At 55.8% G+C, this 18,997-nt stretch overlaps 1 non-coding gene across 1 annotated transcript; it reads right to left on the reverse strand.

The window, feature by feature from the left end:
* Window positions 1–12,955: 12,955 nt before the first annotated feature.
* TRNAF-GAA lies at window positions 12,956–13,028 on the reverse strand. The gene has a single exon. It is a non-coding gene; the product is annotated as a tRNA-Phe (tRNA).
* Window positions 13,029–18,997: the final 5,969 nt, after the last annotated feature.

Genomic DNA, 18,997 nt, shown 5'->3' on the forward strand with positions numbered 1-18,997 from the left:
GACCAAAATGAGGCACACTGCATAGTACGGCGATCTAAAGCCTACAGGGTCCACGAGGGAGAGCTGTATAAAAAAAGCACTACCGGAGTCCTTCAAGGTGCATCTCCGAAGAGGAAGGGCGGAAGCTTTTGGCAGAAATTCACGCTGGACTTGGCGGCCATCACGCCGCAGCTCAGGCCCTTGTAAGCAAGGCCTTCCGTACAGGGTTTTATTGGCCGATGGCCCAGGCAGATGCACAGGACTTGGTCCAACGCTGCGCCTGTTGCCAGCTTTTTGCAAACCAAAGCCACATGCCACCCACCGCCCTCCAAACAATCCCCATTACCTGGCCCTTCATGGTCTGGGGGATTGACATGGTTGGACCCCTTAAAGGAGGAACACATAAGAAAAAATACTTACTGGTAATGGAGGATAAATTCACCAAATGGATAGAAGCCAAACCTATTAAGACAGCCGAATCTGGACCGGTGATAGACTTCATATCCGGGGTCGTACACCGTTATGGCGTCCCCCATAGCATCATCACTGACAACGGCACGAACTTCACGGCCGATGAGGTAAAACTCTGGTGCAACAACATGGGCATCAAGCTTGATTATGCTTCCGTCTATCACACACAAACCAACAGCCAAGTTGAGCGAGCAAATGGTATTATCATGAGCGGCATTAAGCCCAGATTAGTGCGGTCCTTAAAGGAGTCTAACACGCACTGGGTAGAGGAGCTCGACTCCATACTCTGGGGGCTGCGGACCACGCCGAACTGTACTACCGGATATACACCCTTCTTTATGGTGTACGGTGCAGAGGCAGTTCTGCCCTGCGACATAATTCATGACTCACCTCGAGTGTGCATGTACGAAGAAAGAGAAGCCGAGCTTGATTGGCAGGACAGTCTGGACACCCTGGAGGAGGAGCGTGACGTGGCAAAAGCCCGTTCTGCATTTTATCAGCAATAGGCTCGCAGATACAAAAACAGAGAAGTACGAGCCAAAACTTATAACGTTGGCGAGTTGGTTCTACGCCTGCCAGAGAAGAAAAAGTCCAAGCTCGAGCCCAAATGGGAAGGTCCCTTCATTATTGACCAAGTTCTGACCGGTGGAGCGTACCGTCTGCGGGATGCATCGAATAATCGACTTGAGCCGAACCCATGGAACGCAGCCAGGCTCCGCAGATTCTACGCCTAGCGCCAGACTCTACGTTCTTCTCCTTCCTCTGTCCATTTTTTGCATATACATTATCTGTCCTTTTTCTCTTTCTTTCTTTTATTCTTTCTCTTATTCTTTCTCTAGGCCTTCAAGGGCCAACTTGTGCCTCGCTCGCACATTATAAATGCGCTAACCACGCCCATTATACCTGGGGGCTTCTTAAACAGAAGCTTAATTATCTATCTGGGCTTCTTGCCCAGCACATGTGTTATTCTTCCACATGTACCTTTTCTTCGCCATTATATGCATCGATATGACTTAAGTTTTGGACAAGCTGGGTTGCCTGGCTCTTGTATTTATGCCCTACGTTCCCGTTAATTCGGCTAGGGCATAAGGGGAGCACCTCTGCGATTGTTACTGCCGGGTCAGCCAGATGTGTACCTCAGACTGGGTGAAGCCGAAAGCTAGCGTTCTTAAGGGAATATTCGGTCGGTGAACAAAAGATGATTTTTATTTATTTTCCATATGTGCCCCCAGATGTTTTTTCTCGCGTTTCCCCTCACAGTCCGGACATGCACTTTAGGGCATGCGTACCCAGGGAAAGGAACCCTTAATGGAACTATTCTCCCTGGAAGATGTTTCTTACTACCCATGTAATATAACATAACTAGTTGGGCACTTGTCTGTTCAAGCACTAATGACCCCTACGCCTGGCCTCCACGCATACCCCGGTTCTTATATAACTGAGCGGGTATTCGGATACACTCCGGACTATCGGGTCCCGAGGTTGAAGCAAAAAGGCCCGCCATGACAAATGATCTACAATCCGGCTAGAAGGCATTATACATGTCACTTTAATTACATAGTCATGTAGACTGACTAAATTCCTCTTCTATACCATCCAACAGGCGGTCTAGCCTACAATCCTGTTGGGAATACTTTGCGGCTAATTCTACTTGCCCATAGACTAAGCTAATGGGGATCTCTTTCCCGTCGGGCCACACAGGTCCGACCTCGGCCATGTGATTTGGGTCAGCCTTGGTATATTGCGTCTTCACCATGGCCCAGGCTTCCCTGGCACCTTGACGGCAGGCAGATATCTTCCATAATCGGAAGCGCCGCCGTCCTCCCTTGAGCCTCTCCACAAGCTCTCCAATGCCTTCCGGCAAGGGGATGGATGGCCACAAGGCCTGGGAAATACTTTGCATCACCTGCCGAACTTGTTCGTGCAGTTGTGAGAGCTCGGATAGAAGATCACCCGCAGACCCGGGCATCTCCTCCGCGGGACGACCCGTCAGCATACCTGCAGACATAACTCTGTTAGTCGGCTTCTCTGTCGTCCCCCTTTTTAAGGGTTCGTTCAAGCACTTACTGAATATGCCGCGTCGAAGCCGCTTATTCTCCTTCTCGGAGTCCGCAAGCTGGGCTCGAACATCTTTCAGTTCCACGCTCAGCTTGGTATTGGCGTCTTGGAGATTGTTTTTCTCCCGCCTGACCTCAGTCAGCACGCGTTCGCCAGCCTTTAGTTGCCGTACGGCGTGCTGGTCCTCCGGATTCTCTCCGGATTCATTTGCAACATCTATTGTTTGATCTGCAGCCATGCCGCACGCTATATGGTACCTTTCATTCTTTGAAAGAAATGTTACCAGCTGGGGCCTTTTTAGGTTCCTTCAATGCGGCAACAACGGCCCGAAGTTGGGTCTTGCATTCCTCCAGCTCCTGTGACAGTCGAGTATTCTTCTTTGTAAGAACCTGCATAATAAGATGATCCTTAAATCAGTTCTGCTAACTGTTTCAAGTCTTAGGGGCTACTAATACATATAATCGTCAGATTAGCTTACCCGTACATCCTTTACATACTGGTCCATGGCTCTGGCTAGACCATTTTGAGCAGCACGGAGGTACGCCTCTCCATAATTGAAGGTATCAAATGCCTCTAGTGAGAAGCAAGCATCGCGGAGTGCGCCCCGGCGACGCCTATGATTCATGGCGCTCTCCACTTCTGAATTTGTAGCGGATATCCTATCAGCATCCTCTGTAGGGGGAGTATCCGGCGTCCTCCCTATGTCGGCTTCTGCCTTTATGTCCGGTCCAGGAGCCCGACTGGTGGAAGTGTGATCGGCAGCCTCACCGGACATATTCCGGCGAGCGTTTTTTATGTTAAAGAAACATGGACGTCATTACATTTCAAGAAATACGACAATCACGGAGCGGGGTTTCTGTCATACCTCTGCGCCGGCGTCTCCGTCCTGACCACCTTCCTTTTTGGTCTGCCCGGCCTCGGTGCCTCTTGTTGGCGAGTTGCTGCGGGTTCGGCATGGTGTCCCGAATGCCTTCCCTGTAGAAAAACACCATATGTATATGGTAGGTGAAGTGTGTAAAAGGGGATCCTAGTTTTTGGAGTTGGGATTTTTGATTTTTCTTACATGCGACGCAGGAAGCAGGCCGGGATAGTCGGCCGTTATGGCCACCATGGCGTCATCACAACTTAAATGATAGAACTGCCGGTCTATCAGCTCCACGAATATGTTCGGATCTTCTTCGAGTCCGGGACCGAGGGCCCGATCAGGGTCCTCTGGTTGTGGAGATGGGCTGCTGACCTCCCTTATGGCTTTTCGCAGTTCCTGCCACAAAATGGCAAGGTGAGTACCTCCGACAAAGAATCCGGGAAGAATGGGAGTAAGGAGATATAACTCACCCAGCTTGGAGGGTTGTACATGGAGAATCCATCTCATGGCTTGATGCGGGTGAACTCCTCTTCCTCTCCCTTGAACAATTCGGACAGAATTTTTGCTAAAGCGGCAGCGTTGTCCGGACCCTTACGCCCGCAACAGGTGGCGTCATCTTCCCCGTTAAAACACCACCCCTCGATATTGAAGTGGTTGCACTCCCCACATTATGAATATTGACATAACCTTGATTATTGTCAATCCTGATTGAGCCAACGCTTTAATCTGGTTCATCAGGTAAAGGACTTCTTCGTTGTCTTCCTCCTGGGGGCTCCGTGGGTGCCATCTTTGGCGTTTCTTCAGAGGAGCATTGCTGAACTCAGGAAGACCCCGCCGAACATGGTCTGGAAGGGGGACGTCCTCCATATAAAACCATTCCGAAGGCCAGTCTTCGGACGTCTTCTTCGGAGTACCGGACAGGTATCCGATTTCGGTGATGCGCCATATTTTGGCTCCGCCCACTTGATAAAGTGACCCTTCTGTGTGCGAGGGACGATGCAAAATAACCTTTTCCATAGCTCGAAATGAGCCTCGCAGCCCAGGAATAACTCGCAGAGGGCAACATAGCCGGCGATGTGTAAAATGGAAGCAGGGGTGAAATTATGCAGTTGGAGGCCGTAAAACTCCAGGAGCCCGTGGATGAATGGATGAATTGGAAATCCGAGTCCCCTTAATAAATAAGGAACAAGGCATACCCGCTCCCCCGTAGAGGGGTTGGGGAAGCTCTCCGCTTGCTCTCCGCCATTGTAGGTGGCGAGCCTGGCTCAGACGGGCACCATATACGCTGGAGGGAGAAATCCCTTAGTCTACAGTTCGACTAATCGACTGTGTGGGACTGAACACCTCTCCCAATCACTGGGCTTAGAGCTACGGGGGCGGGAGGAGGAGCTGCGGAGGTCGGCCATGCTGGAGTGGATCTTTCCAAAGCGCGGTGTGTCGGATTTCGGGTTCCGGCAGACCCTTGAGTTTCGAACACTGGGGTGCACGCGGAGATTTCGCCTCCTACCTACCTGCACCCCTCCGCCTCGCTAAGATCTAAGCAATGGAAAGAACAACATGAATGACACAGGGTTTATACTGGTTCGGGCCACCGTTGTGGTGTAATACCCTACTCTAGTGTGTGGTGTGGTGGATTGCCTCTTGGGCTGATGATGATGAACAATACAAGGAAGAACAGCCTCGCGAGGGTCTGCTCTTGGCCGGGGCGATGAACTGCTGGGAGGAGTTTAGTCACCCTTCTCCCTCTCTCTCCCCTTTTGTTCTGTGGGTGGCTGGTCCTATTTATAGAGGCCCTGGTCCTCTTCCCAAATATCGAGCGGGAAGGGAGCCAACAATGGCGGGCTAATTTGAAGGGGGACAGCTAGCACTAGCTATCCTGACAAAAGTAGTCTTCGCCTGCACAAAGCTCTGGTGGTGGCGCCTTCCTGGGCTCCACAATGACCTCCGTATTGCAGTCCTCCTGGTCTTGGTCTTGTTGCACCGAAATGGCAACCTTTGCCTGATGCCTCGGTACCCCATGGCTGCGCTTGCTCCCTTTGCACCAAAGAGGAAAGGAAGACACTGCGCGGGCTGGCACCCGCCTGGCGCCTTTGGTCATCATGGCTTGCATCACGGGCACCTCGTGAGGTACCCCGCCTTGATCTCTCCACCTCCTCGTGAGCCAGCCTGATGAGGCCGTGCCTGAGGAAGCTCCGCGTCGTCCGCCCCGCGAGGCTTGGCCCCTTGCAAGGGTCTTTGGTCTGTGTTGATGAAGATGGGCCATGTTGGGCCCCCTTTTGAGCCACGCCGCAGGCCGTAGGCAGGCAAGTCTGGGGACCCCCGTTCCCAGAATGCCGACAGTAGCCCCTGGGCCCGAGGCGCGCCCGGACTTGGCCGTGCAGGGAGGCGGAAGGGCAAGAGCGAAGCGCCGCGGGCCCTAACAGCCTGCGGCCTTGGGCGCCGCGTGGAGGTTGATTGGATGTGGGTGTCTCCACTTCCCCATGGCGACTCGGCAACTGCGCGGATTGGACAAGTCCCTGCATGCAAAGCGGGTCATGATTACCTGCGATCATGGGGGTCGACGGTTGGCCTTCGCCGGGCATAAGTACGGAATGGCGCGCGCCCTTCCAGTTCATCCCCCCTTGCTTCTCCTTCTTCTTCATGGCCCCGTCGAGGAGGTTCTCGGCCACAGAGAAGGGGAAGGCTCACCAGGTTGAGCCTGCCTCTCCCCCGCTCAAGCGCGGCCGAGGGCACCCTCGCAAACAACCTGTGACGATTTCCAGCGCGGCGACGGGCGGATTGCTGCGGCCGGGGGGCACGCTCCGGTCGCGCGTCACCCTAGGCCGCGCTTTCGCGCTGCAGAGGTGCTGCCGGAGTTTGTCGTGTGGTCGGCGGAGCCGACTAGCACCCGGCTTCTGCATCCTCGCTTCCTCCTCAGCGAGCTCCCGGCCGGCGCCCTGGGCGGCCTCTGGCTTCAGGCCGATGGCTGCTGCAGCAGGGCCTCATGGGCTTCACTGGAGGTCTTCGCAGCCGGGAGCCTGGCCCTGGCCCGCGGTTGGCAGACGTTTGCCCGCGGGCGTGGCCTGAGCCGTCGTTGCACCCTGCACTTCAAGTTTGACGGCGATGCCACCCTCTACGTGAGGGTGTTTGGGGAAGATGGTCACCGCGCATGGTGCTGCCCCGAGGACGACGACCGTGACCGGGAACCCAGCTCCGGCAATAATGGAGAAGACAGCGCTCGCATGACTGGCGGCGCTCGGGGTTCCCCAAGCTTCTCCGGTTCTTCTTCAGGCGGCGACTCTTCCAGCGGTGGCCGCGGTCAGCCTCCACGCCGTCGCATCTACATGGGAGGTGGTAGCGTGTCCGCCCACCATCGCGCCCCGGTGAAGTGCGAGAGGGATTCTACCTGAGCCCCGGAGGCAGCTCGAGTCTTCCCTGCAGGCCGGTGTGAGGCGAGCTGCGCCTGATCTGTCCTTTCTTTTCCTTTTTTTCTGCGTAAAAAAGACAGTAGTGTGGAGCCCCGCGGGGGCGTGTTTGGGTTATTGCTGTTAATCATCGTTTTGCTTCCGTTATCATGCCTTCCGGCTACGTGCCCGTGTGAGGATAGTTCCCGGCCCCAGCCGTGGGGGGCGACCGACCCATGCCATGTGTTCGTCTCGCGATGCCCGTGAGGCACGGACTGGAGGGGTGCTTCTGTAATGGACCCAGGTCGTGAACCCTTTGAACAACTAGGACGGGAACACTCGCGAGGGCGCTCGGCAGTCCCCTCCCCCCCTCGCAAGGCCTTGCATAAGAGAAATCGAGGCAGGAGAGTGAAAAGTCGAAGAACCACAAGCCAAAGATGGCAACAACTTCAATAAAACTTCGAATGAGAAGGAACAAGCCAACTGCGGAAAGCAAATGAAAAGCCACGTCCGGCACTTAATCTAGTCTTCGACGTCTTCTCACCAGCGTGGAGCTAAGTGCTGCCACTGGGCGTGGGAGGGAGCCCCAGGGACTGAGGCCGGCGCTCCTGAGAGTCCGGGGCGTGTACAGCCCCAACGCATTATTACGTGAGAGTGTGACGGGCGGCGAGCTTCACAGGCATTGGCCTTCTTCACAGGCTCCGGGCCTTTTCCAAAATGCAAAAGCTTCACAGGCATTCGCCTTCTTCACAGGCTCTGGGCCTTTTCCAAAATGCGACAGCTTCACAGGCATTCACCTTCTTCACAAGCTCTGGGCCTTTTCCAAAACGCGACAGCTTCACAGGCATTCGCCTTCTTCACAGGCTCTGGGCCTTTTCCAAAACGGGACAGCTTCACAGGCATTTGCCTTCTTCACAGGCTCTGGGCCTTTTCCAAAATGCGACAGCTTCACAGGCATTTGCCTTCTTCACAGGCTCTGGGCCTTTTCCAAAACGCGACAGCTTCATAGGCATTCGCCTTCTTCACAGGCTCTGGGCCTTTTTAGGGGTAGAACCTCCGGAGGTGCTGGATGTTCCATGCGTTCTGGACCGGCACCCCCTCCTGAGTCTCCAAGCGCGCGGAGCCGGGCCTGGAAACATGGGAGAGAGATTGTGCAGCCCCTCCCTGGAGAGAACCCGCCTGAGCACGAGGTCTCCTACCTCAAGAGTTCTGGGGCGGATGTTGCGGCAGTGATATCACTGCAGTGCCTGTTGGTACAACGCCGCTCGCAGCGCGGCTTCTCGGTGACGTTCCTCCCCCAGCACGAGGTCCATCCCCCGCATGGCGTCCTGTTGTGCCTCATCGAACGCCAGGACCCGCGCGGAGCGACGTCTGACCTCGTGAGGGAGGACCGCTTCGGCTTCGTAGACCAGGAAGAACGGGTCTCTCCAATCGGCTTGGTCGCGGTTGTGCGGATGGACCACAACACAGACTGAAGCTCGTCATACCAACTTCTGCCGCAGGCCTCCAGCTTCTTCTTAAACGTCCTGGTCTTTAGGCCCCTCGGGACCTCTGCGTTGGCTCGCTCGGCCTGGTCGTTGCTTCGGGGGTGCGCCACCGAAGCGTAGCATATCTGCGTTCCAAGGTTAGCACAGTATGTTTTGAAGAGGTTACTGGTGAACTGCGAACCGTTGTCCATGATGATGCGGTTTGGCACCCCGAACCGGCTCATGATGCCCTTGATGAACTTGACCGCGAAACCCGCGGGAATGGTGCGGACAGCCTCTACTTCAGCCCACTTGGTGAACTTGTCCACGGCGACGTAGAGGTAGCGGTAGGCCCCAGGCGCCCGAGGAAACGGGCCCAAGATGTCCAGCCCCCAGACTGCGAACGGCCACGAAAGGGGTATAGTCTGCAGGCCTCCTGCTGGCTGATGGATCTTCTTGGCGTGGAACTGGCAGGCCTCACAAGCTTTCACTAGTTCGACGGCGTCGTTGAGCACGGTGGGCCAATAAAACCCACTTCGGAACGCTTGCCGACGAGGGTTCATGATGATGAATGATGTCCACAGTCTCCGCCGTGTATATCTTCTAGCAGTTCCTTCCCTTGCTCCCTGGAGATGCAGCACAGGGACACATCGTTTGGTCGCTTCCGGTAGAGCTCTCCATCCTTGATGCAGTATGCCGTGGCCTGGCGTGCCACTCGCTCCGCTTCCTCCTCCTTCTCCGGCAGGGTCCCTTGTGTTAAGTAATTCCGGAGCTCCGTGATCCAGCATCTCTCCTGAGGTTCCATCATAAGGAGCAGGCGTGCTCCTGAGGCCGGGCCACAGGCCGGAGCTCCTGAGGCAGGTGGCTGGGGGAGCTCCTCCCGAGGCTGAGCCGTGTTTGACAATGACGACAGGGCTGAGGGCTTGAAGAGCCGCTCCTCGAAAACGCCAGGCTCCTGAGGTAACCGCCTGGACGCCCGTTTGGCGATGTCGTCGGCCTCCTGATTGGTGCCACGGGGCACATGCTGCAACTCCAACCCCCAGAACTGCTTCTCCATCCCGCGGACCTCTGCAAGGTAGGCTTCCATGTGCTCATCTTTCGGCTCGTACACCTTGTTGGAGAAATTGACAAGGAGCTGCGAATCGCCCTTGATGGTGAGGCGTTTCACCCCCAGGGCAGCTGCGGCCTTCAAGCCCGCTATTAAACCTTCATACTCCGCTATGTTGTTGGAGACCTTTTCACCTTGCTGGAAACAGAGCTGCACAGCATAGTAGAGCTTGTCCTGAGTGGGCGATATAAGCACCGCCCCAGCCCCTGCGCCATGCCTGGAGAACGCCCCATCGAAGTACATGACCCAGCCTTCTGGCGCCTCGCTTCCCGGGGAGAGGGATCGATCCTCGCCGGCCTTGAGGCCTGGTGCCTCCGTCCATTCTGCCACAAAATCCGCCAACGCTGCTCCCGTGATGACTCTGGTCATGCTGAATTCGAGCTGAAACGCTTACAGTTCTATGCTCCACTCAGCGACCCTTCCAGCTGACTTAAGGATCCTGAGCACTCTCTCCAGGGGGTATGATGAGACGACCTTGATGGGGTGACCCTGAAAATAGTGCCGCAGCTTGCGCGAGGCCACCAGTAGCGCGAGGAGGAGTGTCTCAGGCATGGGGTACCCCGCCCTCGCATCCCGCAACACCGTGCTGACGAAGTACACCGGGTGCTCAACGAGGTTGGGTGCATCAATGCTGGCGGCTCCCTTCGGAGACCGTGGCGCCTCTTGAGGCGATGAGGCCTCCTGAGGCTGGCCATCTGGGAGAGGGGCCTCTTCCGCCTTCGGTGCACTCCTCTGCGGCGGCTGATCCTCCTCAGCCATGGTGGCGGTTCCTGTGGGCCTTGCTTGTTCCTATTTTGCCTTGTCCCGGGCTGCTGCTGTGGTTCTGATTCGACGCTCCTCTCTAACCACCACCAGGGCCACGCTGGCAGAGTAGGGAGTGGCGGCGAGGTAAAGCACCAGGGGCTCTTGAGGGAGCAGAGCCACCATGACCGGCGGGCTAGTCAGGTATCTCTTGAGATCTTGGAACGCCTTGTCGGCCTCTTCAGTCCACTCAAAGGGCCCCTTTTTCTTCATTAGCTGGAAGAAAGGCAGCGCTCGTTCCCCCAACTTGGAGATGAAGCGCCCTAGCGCGGTCACGCGCCCAGTGAGCTTCTGCGCTTCTCTGAGGGTCTTTGGCGGGCTCATGTCTTCCACTGCCTTGACCTTTTCCGGGTTAGCCTCGATGCCTCAGTGGGACACAAGGAAACCCAAGAGCTTGCCCGAGGGGACTCCGAACACACACTTCTCTGGGTTTAGCCGTAGGTTCACTGCGTTGAGGCTCGTGAAGGTTTCCTCCAGGTCTTGTATCAGGGTCCTGGCCTCCCGAGACTTTACCACAATGTCATCGACGTAAGCTTCAACATTCTTCCCGAGCTGCGGGCCCAAGGTGATGTGCATCAGCCGCTGAAAAGGTCGCCCCTGCGTTACGCAGCCCGAATGGCATGCATGTGTAGCAGTACACCCCACACGGGGTTAGGAAGGCCGTATTTTCGATATCTTCTACCGCCATCTTGATCTGGTGATACCCAGAGAAGGCATCCAAGAAGCATAACAGGTCGCATTCCGCGGTGGAATCGACGATCTGGTCAATGCGGGGGAGCGGGAACGGATCTTGCGGGCACACTTTGTTGAGGTTGGTCAAGTCGACACACATGCGCTCTTTCCCTCCCTTCTTTGGCACAACGACAGGGTTGGCCAACTAATCCGGATATTGGACCTCGTGAATGACCCCAGCGGCTTCTAATTTGCGGGTCTCTTGGACGATGAAGGCCTGCTTTTCTGTGGACTGCCGCCTGGCCTTCTGCTTCACAGGGCGCACGTTGGGGCACACGTTGAGGTGATGCTCGATTACACTCCTAGGAATCCCTGCCAACTGATCAGGCTCCCAAGCGAATACCTTCTTGTTTGCGCGCAGGAAACTGACCAGGGCCTCCTCCTGCTCGGGTTTGAGTTTGGCGCCTATGGTGAAAGTGGCGTTGGTGGACCCGTCCTCATCGACGGGTATCTGCTTGGTTTCTGCCTTGTCTTGGGTGAACAACTGTTTCTTCTTGCGGGTGCAGCCCCCTTGGGCTTAGGGGTCTCCAAGCCGGCGGGTTGTGCCGACGCCGCCGTCTTGAAGGAAAGCTTGAGTACCCACAGCGCGCCTCCAATGTCCCCGTGCACGGTGAGGACACCGCTGCTCCCGTGCATCTTCATGAGGCCGATGGGGGCGATGTCAAAGTCGACCAGCTCCGTGCGAAAGTTGTTGTAGGTGGCGAAGGTTACTGGGAGCCGGATCTGTCCCAAGGAGCTGGATGATCCGCCCCCAAAGCCTGAGAAGGGCCAGCTGGGTTGCAGCCGTTCCAGGGGTATGTAGAGGAGGTTGAAGGCCTCGACCAAGAGCACGCTGAGGCCCGCACCGCCATCGATGAGAGTTCTGGTGATGGCCACCTGGCAGATGGTGGGGGTGCATAGCATGGGGAGCGCACCCGAGCTGGCCGAGTTGGAGGGGTGGTCCTCCGAGCTGAAGGTCAGGCCGGCCTTGGACGCCGCCCGGTCCGGGAGAGCGCCCTGCCGCGTGGAAGCGGCGCTGACCCGGCGGATGAACAGCTTGACGTGGTTACTTGTAGGCGGCGCCTGCGAGCCTCCCAGGAGGGCTGCGACGACCGGGGGTATTGGTGTAGCAGACTCGGTGGGGAAGAGGCTGCGGGGCTCTTCCCAAGAGGCCATGGAGGTTGCCGGCAGGTGGAGCTGCCATGGGCGCGGAGCGCCGGTGAGGGCCATGGGGAGCCAGTTGGCCATGACCCAATCGTCACCTCCAGCTTCGAGTGGGGCCTCCTCGCTCGCCGGTAAGAAGGCCAGCGGATCTGTCGCGCCGCCGTAGCGCAGCGGCGTCGTTGGCTTGAACTTGTCCGGCCACCGTACCTGTTGCAGGGCTGGGGCCAGGGCTCAGAGCCCCCTGGCCCCCGTGCTGGCGCGGGTGGCCGGAGCGGGCGACGCGCTACTCATCGCGAGGCTGGCCGTGGCGGTGGCGGAAGAGAAAACTCCGGTGCACCCCTACCTGGCGCGCCAAATGTTGGATTTCGGGTTCTGGCAGACCCTTGAGGTTCGAACACTAGGGTGCGCGCAGAGATTTCCCCTCCTACCTACCTGCACCCCTCCGCCTCGCTAAGATCTAAGCAATGGAAAGAACAACACGAATGACATGGGGTTTATACTGGTTCGGGCCACCATTGTGGTGTAATACCCTACTCCAGTGTGTGGTGTGGTGGATTGCCTCTTGGGCTGATGATGATGAACAATACAAGGAAGAACAGCCTCGCGAGGGTCTGCTCTTGGCCGAGGCGATGAACTGCTGGGAGGAGTTTAGTCACCCTTCTCCCTCTCTCTCCCCTTTTGTTCTGTGGGTGGCTGGTCCTATTTATAGAGGCCCTGGTCCTCTTCCCAAATATCGAGCGGGAAGGGAGCCAACAATGGCGGGCTATTCTGAAGGGGGACAGCTAGCACTAGGAAAATAAGATAAGATAAAGATAAGCAAGACTAAAAAAATATTCGTCGGAATAGCGGAATACAAATTAGATGAATAAATATTATTAATGAATATGTATCACAATCCATCTCGAGGTATTTGGATCAATACCTATTCGGTGGATCTTTTTTTTTTCTCTGCCAGGAACCAGATTTGAACTGGTGACACGAGGATTTTCAGTCCTCTGCTCTACCAACTGAGCTATCCTGACCTTTTCTTGTGCATCATCCTAGTAGAGTATTTGTATCTATGTCAATTAAAAGGACTAAAAATTAATTAAAGTATTGCTATCTTGACAAAAGTAGTCTTCGCCTGCACAAAGCTCTGGTGGTGACGCCGTCCTGGGCTCCACAATGACCTCCGTCTTGCAGTCCTCCTGGTCTTGGTCTTGTTGCACCGAAATGGCGACCTTTGCTTGATGCCTCGGTACCCCGCGGCTGCGCTTGCTCCCTTTGCACCAAAGAGGAAAGGAAGACGTTGCGCGGGCTAGCACCCGCCTGGCGCCTTTGGTCGTCATGGCTTGCGTCACGGGCACCTCGTGAGGTACCCCGCCTTGATCTCTCCGCCTCCTTGCGAGCCAGCCTGATGAGGCCGTGCTTGAGGAAGCTCCGCGTCATCCGCCCCACGAGGCTTGGCCCCTCGCGAGGGTCTTGGGTCTGTGTTTATGAAGATGGGCCATGCTGGGCCCCCTTTTGAGCCACGCCGCAGGCCGCAGGCAGGCAAGTCTGGGGACCCCCGTTCCCAGAACGCCGACACGGTCCGATGGATTCTCACTGGGGGAGGATGGTATGGATTGGATCTAAGAATCCCCATCCCTTTAATAGACAATTTATTTATCTGGCTAGGGGGGCGAATGTAAAAACGCCCTGGCGCCTCGTATTCACTCGACGTGTGGGAGATAGCCCTTATTGGGTGCAGAAGCCAAGAGGTCCAATATTTATGGGAACATATACTTCTTAACAAACGTTCGAAATTTGGAGAAGAACCCGCCTTGCAATGCCGAAGACAACACTGCGCGTCGGACTCATCGTCATTGAAGCCTGGTTCGGGGGCTATTGAGGGATTCCTAGATTAGGGGGTATCTGGACAGCCGGATTATATCCTTTGGCCGGACTGTTGAACTATGAAGATACAAGATTGAAGACTTCGTCCCGTGTCCGGATGGGACTCTACTTGGCGTGGAAGGCAAGTTAGGCAATATGGATATGTATATCTCCTCCTTTGTAACCGACCTTGTGTAACCCTAGCCCCCTCCAGTGTCTATATAAACCGGAGGGTTTTAGTCCGTAGGACAACATACAATCATACCATAGGCTAGGTTCTAGGGTTTAGCCTCTCCGATCTCGTGGTAGATCAACTCTTGTACTACTCATATTATCAAGAATAATCAAGCAGGACGTAGGGTTTTACCTCCATCAGGAGGGCCCGAACCTGGGTAAAACATTGTGTCCCCTGCCTCCTGTTACCATCCGCCTTAGACGCACAGTTCAGGACCCCCTACCCGAGATTCGCCGGTTTTGACACCGACAACTAGGTAGAGGTTAGAGTTAGTTTCTAGCTCATTACTAACCCTGAACTAACTTCATCCAAAGAGTTGTTTGGATGGCAAGGTTAGATTGACAACAAATGCACCAAGAGAACTAGCTCCAATTAGCACCTCTTGGGTTGGATACTAGTTTTTTTGGGTGGGTTATAGATGCAACTAGCTCAAACTAGCCCTCATGTTTAGATATACTTTAGGTCTATTTGAGTCCGAACTAGCTCAAACGATCTGTAACCCGTGGATACAGCAGAAGATAATTTTTAAGAACGAACTAAACTCCTTCCGGCCCATAATATAAGATGTTAATTCTTCTAACATGTGAGTATATTGGATGTTATAAGATACTCCCTTTGTTCCTAAATATTTATTCTTTTTAGAGATTTCAAATGGACTACCACATACGAATGTATATAGAAATATTATAAAAGAGTTTTGTACTACATCATTGTGCCATTCCTGTTTAGCTTCTAATATTAACTTGGTGCTTTTAGGTACATATGTCATTGGTAAAGATTCGTGTTTTGACCCTTTCTGCGTATGGGGCAATGAGATATCGATGAACCAGCATCAAGTGAGGAAGCTGATAAAGATTGTTAGTAAAATGAGTCCAAAGATGGGAATTAAACTATTTGTTTACACTTTATCCAAGACAACAGCGAACTGCGAGATGGTAAGTAAGAACTCTGTAGCCTTCTTTTTACTGCCCATAGTGAGTTGTGTTAGATGACAATGTCTGAAATCTTATTCCTTTGCAGTGATTGGCAAAGCAGTTTACTCAAGATTACCTCTCAAACTACATGAGTGGTGGGCATGCAAAGGCTAAAGTATTTCTACCAGAACATGATGATTATCTAGATGTTTTCATTAAGACCGTGAACGATGGGCAGTCGGCCATCACAAGGGGTTCGACTAGAGTCGTGCATGCCTTCTGCATGGAGGAGGGCACAATATGGGCATTCCGCTTCACCTTGTTCAGCAACCAGAATATATTTCGCCTCTTTCTTTACCGTCTTTAATAGTACGAGTGTCGGTGGGAACGACACCTATGGGATCACAAGAATCCCTACTACGGTTGTGGGGCGCGGGGTCGTGAGAAGAGCGGATCAAACAGATAGCACACGGTTCGTTTATGCAGGTTCGGGCCGCGAGGATGCGTAAAACCCTACTACTGCTTTGGTGGATTGTATATTTGTGTTCTTGGGCTAGCTATGGGGCGTGAGGAGCTCCAAAAAGCCGAATCCTCCTCCTGGTCGCCTCGGGCCTCCTTTTATAGGAAAGGGGTTGCCACAGTGGCACACAGGAGGTGGAAAGGGTACAGTGATGTGAGGTTATCCCTCGCATTACATGACAAGGCGCATTTAATGCATCTTGCTCAAGTGTCCTTGCTTTATTGGGGACGGGAGAGATCCATGTCTCGTCCATCGCTGCTCCCTCTCGTGTCGACACGCGCCCTGGCCAGCGGCGCCCGCAGCACCATGTAGGCAGGCAGGCAGCTGAGGTGGCGCAGTGGTGGGTCTTCATGAAGATCCGCATGCCGCCACGCAGGTACCTGCCCAGCTAGTTGGGTCAGCAGCTGCATGCGAACGGTGATGGAGGTTTGACTGGCGTGGGCCTGATCGTGGCCCTACGGGTGTTCTTGGTAAGGGCCTTGCCGGGGCCCCGGCAAGGGTCTTGCCGTGGCGCCTGCTGTCATCCCCGGCAAGGCTCTTGCCGGGGGCCATGTGGTCCTCCTTGGCTGGGATCCCGCCAAGGATCATCATCTTCTAAAGGGTGTATCTGATCTTGAACGTCTTCACCAAGATCTGCATGCCACCACGGGGATGTCTCCCGAATCCTTGCCCCATGGGGGCAGTGGACTCAAGGGTGACTCACTCCGTAGGTGTGGGGCGAGCTGCCACGGCAAGGGTCTTGCCAGGTTTGCTAAAACCGCCTCCCGGCAAGGATCTTGCCGGGGGGAGTCCGCTTCATCTCCTTTGCTCTTTGTGGGCTCGGTCTTGGCGTCGTTCTTCTTCTCTCGAGCTTCAGCCTTACCTTGGCTCACCTCCCTTGCCTTGCTTAGTGTGGTGGTGCCCGTGGCTCAGACTGCCCGTGCACAGTTATAGGGGTACAAAAAGCGTACCCCTCTTTTTGTACACCGACAGGAGCCCCCGGGCCTGGGCCACACGTCAGCGCAATCGCGTCATTGGGCTTGGCCCAAAAACGGTGCGCGGGCAGGCGGGGCGGTTATTACCGCGGTAAGTCTCTTCGCGCGCTGCGCTTCCCATGCTTCCCGCGCGTGGCGCAGCATGGGGAGGCGTGTGTGACATGGGCGGCATGCGTGGGGTTGCTTCCCGCGGGCATGCGTCATATCACAGTTAATGTGAAAGGAGGCGGCCCGCGTTTTTCCCCCATAAGAAGGAATAACTGTGGGCGCGCTGCTCACTTTCTCCTCTTCCCTCGTGCCTTTTCCAATCTCAGAGCCGCCGTTTCCTCTCTTCCTTCCTTCCTAAGCTTCCGCCGTCGCCCGCCGTCGTTGCTTCGCCATCCCCCTTCCTCAGCCCTCTAAACTTCTTGGTCGCCATGGCTCCCAAATTCGCCAAGGGAAAGGGGGTGGCTAAGGGCTCCGGGACGATGGAGCCGCCGGAGAGCGCGCTGTCGGGGGATCGGACGAAGTTCGCCTTCTTCTTCCCCTCGACGGTTGACGTTCAAGAGCTCCGGGCCTCCTTCAAGCCCCTATGGGGAGTGAAGACGGGGGGAGAGGATTCGGGACACCCAGCGACGCGCATCATTCCTGCTGCTTGCGCTGATTTTGCCTCAAATTGGTACCCCTTCTTCGTTGATTACTTTTCTTGCGGGTTATGCCCTCCTTTCTCCAATTTCTTCTGCGACGTTATGCGCACCTTCGGCTTTCGCCTCTTGGATTTTACTCCGAATGCGATGGCGTGCATGGCTTTCTTCGTGCATCTTTGCGAAGGCTTTGCCGGGGTGCAGCCCAACACGGCGCTCTTCCGCCATTACTTCTTCCCTCAAATCCAGCCGGGAGGAGCCGTCTCCGGTTGCGTCACCTGGATCCCAAGATCCAAGGGGGCATACCTGAACGGTGCCGTGAAGGAGAGGTGGGAGGAATGGCGTGGCCGGTGGTGCTGGATTGAAGATGAAAACCCACCGAAATTCTGCAAGGTCCGCCGAGTGCCGCCGGTCTGTGGCAGCGATTGGAGCGATGTCGACGCCGCCGATGGGAGGCTCACTGTCGCCACCACCAGGATTCTCCGGCTCACCCAGGCCGGACTCACCCTTGAGATGATCGGGGCGGACTTCATTCGCCGCCGGATCGCCCTGTTGCACAACAAGGGGAGGCCAGCTTGGCTCTTTACGAACCCGGCTGACATTATGCGACTCCGCCCCGGCCTCGATCACAACTTCACAGTGCTGGCGCATGCCCACTTCTACCAGCAGCTTTTCCAGCTTGATGTGGGTCGCGATGGCGACGTCGAGCGGACCGGCAAGGCCGCGAGGGCTGCCGCAAAGGTTGGCAAGGCCCTCAAGGGGCCATTTTTCAAGCTGCCAGCGGGGGTGGTCCCGTTGTGCAACAATTCGCGTCGGTCCGAGATCATCGCCATGATGCCGGACTGTAATGTGCATGGCCCTGTCCCGAGCTGGGAGGAGCCGAAGGACGAGGATGTGCAGCAATTCTTCGACACCCTGATCAAGGTGTACGTCAATGCCGACGCCGAGCGGTGGCTTATCATGGACACCACCCAGGCAGAGCTGGACTACATCGCCACTAGGGCGAGGGAGGCACAGCTTGCCATGGAGGCCGGCAGCGCCGGGGGCGTGGAGGACAAGGCCGCAACGGCGGCGGAGGAAGAGGAGCTCTCCTGGTGGGCGGCAGCCTCCGAGGAGGTTAGCAGTGCCGACACTAGATCTCCGCTCGTTGAGGACGCGGCCGACGAGTCGTCGGGGGAGGAGGAGGACGTGGCGGCGGGCTCGACGCCAACCAGGGGAAGAGGGCGAGTCCTGGGGCGGGCTGGCTCCGGTGAGCCGGTCCGGCCCGGCAGGGCTGCGCGGCCTCAATTGACCCTGGAGGGGTCTGGGCGCCACACGAGGGCCACGGCAGCCAAGAGGCCGACGAAGGCCGCTGAGAAGAAGAAGACAACAGCCCCTTCCTCATCCGCGCGCGCACAAACCCCGCCGCTTCCTTCGCCTCCTCCGGCAGGCATCGACTCGGATGATGATGTGGAGCTCCCTTTTGATCTTGGGCCTCTCAGCCCGAAGAGGAAAAGGAAACTGGTGGAAGAGGAGGAGACGGATGACGAGTAAGTTCTCTGTTCCTTACTGTCATTTCCATTTCCTCGAATTGGGTTGCTTGTCTTGATCTATTTTTTGCTTCCGCAGGGAGACAGAGATGTTGGCCCAGAGGGTGAAGAGGGCGAGGACCTCGGCGAGCAGCCAGCCCCTGGATGGGGCTTCAGAGACACCACTGGTCGTGCTGAGCAGCCCGGACAGCAGCCCCCGGTGCAGCCCCCAGCGTAAGTTCGTCACCCTCTTCTTACTCGACATGTGGTAGGCGCTCGATGCTATGATGCTGACCTTGCCGGGTTTGCAGGAGGGGAGCGGCAGCAGGAGGAGCCACAGAGGGCTACTACTAACACACCACC

Source organism: Triticum dicoccoides, chromosome 4A, assembly GCF_002162155.2.
Source record: "Triticum dicoccoides isolate Atlit2015 ecotype Zavitan chromosome 4A, WEW_v2.0, whole genome shotgun sequence".
Lineage (NCBI taxonomy): Eukaryota > Viridiplantae > Streptophyta > Magnoliopsida > Poales > Poaceae > Triticum > Triticum dicoccoides.